This window comes from Atta cephalotes (genome assembly GCF_000143395.1).
Source record: "Atta cephalotes unplaced genomic scaffold scaffold00011, whole genome shotgun sequence".
Taxonomy (NCBI): Eukaryota; Metazoa; Arthropoda; class Insecta; order Hymenoptera; family Formicidae; genus Atta; species Atta cephalotes.
This window is the reverse complement of record NW_012130075.1, coordinates 3,431,010-3,436,959: the sequence shown is the minus strand read 5'-3', so window position 1 is coordinate 3,436,959 and position 5,950 is coordinate 3,431,010.

Here is a 5,950-nt window from a genome sequence, read left to right as displayed (position 1 = left end):
AAACTACTAACAATATCACAAATTAAATTAAATTGACAAGCAATTTTTTTATAATTTGATGCTCAATCAGGCATATGCTTGTACATATATAGTATACACATATATAGTATATACATATATAATTTACATTGAATTATTGAAAGCATTAAAGATCCAGCTTCGACCGCTATAGACATTTAATTTCTAATTTACATGTACGGTCTAAAATAAAATTTTTATTGTTTATATTACATCGCCTGAAGAGTTCACAGACATTTGTTTAGATAGAAAAATGTTTCCTCTATTTTATGTTAACAAAGGGTTAACATAAAATAGAAAGAACAACTAGAAAACATATTTCTCTCATTGTCAGTCTTATAAAATCCATATAATGCAGTACAATAAAATTTTTTTTTTCACGAATAGAATATTATCGTGTCCAATATGATTCAGAAAACTGGCACATGATTGCAAATCATTTAAATTTTACTGCTGAAGAATACGAGGATATAGGGATCATCAATCGTGCTAAAATCATTGATGACGCGTTTCATTTGGAAATGGAATGTCAACTCAATATATCTATATTTTAGGACCTCACGCAGTATTTATCGAAAGAGATAGATTATGTAATGTGGTATCCAATGATAAAGTATTTGAATATATATCCTCTATATTTCCAAAAGATGAAATTAAATACATCGATATTAAGATAATATCCAATTAATACGCCGGTTGCTAGCTCGGCGCGAGGAATGGGAGATGGGCCTAGCAAGCCTTGCTTAATGGTCTCATTCAGCAGACACAACTGTTTCGTAATGGATCCGTGGGCTACTATTAGTGTATTTTTTTAGATCATCCAATCAACATTTTAGATCTGGAAAAATACATCAATAGCAGCGAACGCTCACTCAACTGTTGAATCCGCTGAACACAATCTTTGCTAGATATTTTTAATAATTTTTAATAATTATATATCATCCCTCTCCCCGCGATTCGCACTCCGAATTAGCAATGAGCGTACACTTGATAATAGGCTGGGCGGAGTAGGCTCGGCCTACTTTTTTAGAGATTTTTAGAGATTAATATTTCGTTAATTATTGCGAAAATTGTAAAATGATAGAGGATTTTCCGTCTCAGTTTAGTCCGTTCTATATGTTCACGAACTCTATCAGAATAATTATTAGATATCCTGTATATATATGGGAACATGGTGTTCCTTTGACTGGTTGTATTTTTAATCATTTGGATTTATAAAAAAGTCTTGTAGACGCGAGAATAGTGAGTGCGTATAATTCCGCTGTTACCGACTGAGCGATGCGTGCTTCTAAAGAGTTCGATTCACCTCGGGGCGTTATGAATCAGTTTGGCTTTCGCCGTGAGCGTAATTTTTTTCCGTGAATGAGCGAACCAAGTCTTCTTTTTGTTATCCAAAGTGAAGACTAAACTTCTTATTTTTATCATAAAATATCCATCTTTCTTTTCCTTCCGTTCCTCGCATATAATCTATTGGATATTTGTAAAAGTAAAAATATGTAGTTTGTAGAGTATGTGTTTATAGCAAAGATGTTTTATAACTTATAATTATAATAAGAATTATACTCTTAAGAAAAATTATTTATTGTTTTCGAATGAATATAATTTTGAAATGCTTTTTAATCTCATAAAATGTTACATATGTATTCTATATGTTGGAATTGCCTAAAACGTTAAATAGATACTCAGAAAAAATGATTTAAAACTTAATACTGTCAATTTTATCTTATAATTTATAAAAGTAATAACAAATAGAAAGTGAGCAAACATTGTATCTTTAATTAATAACTGATAGTAGTAGATTTGACCAGTCAATACGATGTCGGATGATCATTTAGTTTAGCTATCTTATCTTCAATATTAATAAAATTATGCTCATTAGACTTTGAATGAAACGAAAGACACTATTTCTGTTAGATTTAATCGAATCGTTCAAAAACGAAAATCGCGTCTTTATATGGTAAAATATATCTAGATTATTCGATGAAGTGATAAACACTTATCTGATGAAATTTTCGATTACATATAAACAGAATATGAACCGTCATATGCCTATCCTTTAAAATTTTATCAGATAAATCTACAACTTGATTGAACATTAGACTTGAACGAGTAAAAAGAGAGTATTTTATATATAATGATAAAGTTTGATATCCGATCAAATATCCTATATCCGATTCGATGAAAAAATAACCGATCAACTAGAAGGCGTTTAATCACAGAATAGTTGGTCACGATTGATTAGCGACTGTTTCCATATGCTTTCTAAGCTGGCACAGTATATATGTACTTGTGGCATTATTGTATGTTGAGATCATCAAATGAGTACATACGTGTCTCTAGCGTGAGTTTGATTTTTATTACACATTCTTATTCTTTGCCATATTCTTGGTTTATTTTTATCCTTATTAAACTGCAATATCCATATCAAAAAGAAGACGACGATTTCTCACAGTTGTATAAAAAAAATCCAGAATACAGCGACTTTTATATTTAATCTCATTGTCATTAAATATTGTTTTAAATTTTAATTGATGTTTTCTGTTTCAATCCACTATGATCATGATGATTGGAAAAACATGATCTCTCAGATAATTTGATTGATTAATGTTATCTGATCAAAAATATACATGTAAATACTTGATCAGACATAATGTGATCGAATAGACCATTCAAAAGATAAAGAACGGATATGTCTTATCGGATATTCCGAGATGATAAATATATTTCCAATTAAATGTGATCGAACTTTTTTGTTCGATCAAAGTAATCGGATATAGCCTATTCATAACAATTACGAGCATAATAAATTTAGAGAAGTAAAATCATCGAAAGCGTTTCTATTGTTCGAAATTCCAATAAAATTATACCTTTAACATTTAAATCGGAAAGAAATTCATCGGAATGTCCGATGAGAAATATCCGTTACCTTTTGGATTATTCAATTACATTATATTCTAGTACCTATGCATATTTTTGATCAGATAACATTAACCGATCAAATTATCAGATAGATCGGATTATTCTAATCGGATCATTTTTATCGGATTTTATGGATTATACAAGTGATTTTATACAACAAAATGTATAATTTATACATATTTTTTTGTATAAAATACATTGTTTCCATTGTTACTTGATAATTAATCCATCAAATCTTCTTTTTCAATTTTCATGTAGTTTCAAGCACTGTTTTTATATTCTGAGAAATTTCGTCGTCACATATTTCTTTTCGATTCTGCAATGATATTGCAGTTTATACAGCCAAAAATAAGAACAAATGTGTAATGAAAATCAAACAGAGACACGTAATAAAAATCAAATAGAGATTCGCAAACACATGCTCACTTGACTTTATCATCAACAATAATGCCAGCTTAGAGAGCCTATGAAGTCGATGATTACATGATTAACTATTCTATGATTAGTCAATTATTCTATGGTGGCCTTCCAATTGATCGTGAATCATGTAACGGCTACGCGCGAAATATGAATCGTAGCTTTTCAGTACGTACAACAATAAAAAAATAACATTAGAGAGCTAAAAAGTGAAATTGATTTTTAAAATTTAATTATTGCATTATTTCAATTTCATCAATGAAAGAAATATTAGGAACAGGAATAAATATTAAATATTATAGAAAAAAAAAAATTATAGGAAATGAATAATATATATATTATAATTATAGAAACGTATATAATGCAAACACAATGGATACAAATAAAATATAATGTATGTCTAAAATATAAAATATATATTTTATATCTTATTTAAATTCATTGTGTGTTAGTTTTAATCTCTATTTATTAATTTTTTTATTATTAACATTTAATATACATTCCTGCAGTTCTTAATAAGGCCTAATTCTCATTGAATATTATTTATATAGGATAAGATCGGTTATTATAAGTACTGTAGGTAATACGAGCACTCTTTATATTTCTGTAACGCTTAATACTAGTAGTGCCAACTGTTATAAAAAGATGTATCTCTTTTCGCGACATTCCAACATATGCTGTAAAGTTTGATTTAAATTTATGTACTTTGGATATTTATCATATTAAATAAATAAGTACGTTATTTTTTTATTTTTTATTTTTTCCTCTAACTTTGTAAGATCCTCAATCTACATTAAGATATTTTGTTCTGTATGTAATATTTGTAAAGTAAACAATATTGAGTCTTTCTAACTTCATAAAGTCTCGAGACCATTATTGATTTATTAGACACGAAGTTTTTCGGATAGGTATGCATGATCATGTATTATGAGCATCTTCATTATTCTTTATATCTCATAAATATCTCATAAATTAAATATATGTATATGATGCAAATTACAAACAATATTATTTTTTTATTATAATATAATTTTACTTTTAGAATAATCACGATGAATCATTCGTATTTTGCTTTTTTTCTTTGAAATACTGCACCTGGTTAAATAATTTTTTCTATCCTTTTCTTTTTTAAATATATAATAAATTTCATAAATGTTTTTTAAAGATGTTAAAATATATTTAAGAATATCTATTTATAATTTTTGCAAAAATTATGGAAATTAATCCACACGACCTATCATGCCCAGAAAAGAAAATTGTGTATATATTAAGAGAGTTAAACGTAATTTAAAGAATCTTATTAAAAGTAGTACGAAAAATAAATTTATTTAAATACAAAAATTACAAAAAATACAGTATATATTATGGGATATGATAGCATCTATTTCATTCATGAAAATAACGCACATGTTTATTATAGGCATATATTTTTTGAACTCTATTCCTCTATTAAAAAATAAAATTTTGACATTTTTTTTACATTTACCGCAAAAATCTGCATATAATATTCTGTTAATGTCAAAAAAGTAACAAAAAATAACGACTCACTATATTTTAAGTAAGGATAACGGTAACGAGTTATTTTTATGAGATAACGCTTGCTAACCCTGCTTATAAAATTTTACAATCTGTCTTTAAAGCATTTATCATCAATTTTGGGGCACTTTGTATATATTTTAATGGTATAATTAATGAATACAAATATGATATATATGCATGTACATAATATATAGTATATAATTCACATTGAATTATTTAAGCTTCGATTGCTTATAGATTTGAATATTCTTATTTATATTTAATGAAGATAAAATAAAAGACCACGACTCGCTTCTTATTATAATATTTATTTGCACTACAAAAACAACAGGGACGCTTTACATAAAGCTCGGTACGAGGACGTGAAATGCCGCGTTTAACATGCATGACGATATTATGTTTGTGAAATCGCTTATTGAATTTTCCATTTCCAATTCGAAAAAATCCAAGAAGAGAAAATTTTTTTCTCCAATAGTTCACTATGGTGACAGACTCCTACGAACTGTATCAATTGAAGTACACATCAAGATAAATTTTAATTTTATTTTATCTTTAATTAACGGTGTTTAGCATATTTAAATTGACTAAATTTCATAAGTTGAACGTCACCACAATTTTCACAGGAAGGAGATATATATATATATATATATGTATGTGTATGTATATATATATATATATATATATAGGTATGAAAGATAATTGAATAAGAACCCTAATAGCAGTGATCTCCAAGAGACATTCCAAAGAACATTCAAAGGATATCCCTTTGTTCTAAGAATGTTTGCCAGAATATGCCTCGAATAAAGTGTGCTATTAGGAAAAAAATATGAGAGAGAGAGAGAGAGATAGAAATAGATAGAAACAATGCCTGGCACTATCATTCAGAAATGAGCTATGTACAATTAAGCATCTTCTTTGTCTCGTGCTTGCCAATTAATTAACACCGTAGGCTTTACAAGTATGGACTAGTAATTGCCTGTTTCTGCTAACAATAAGAAATAGTATCCGAAAGAGTAGATATATATATATATATATATATATATATATATATATATAT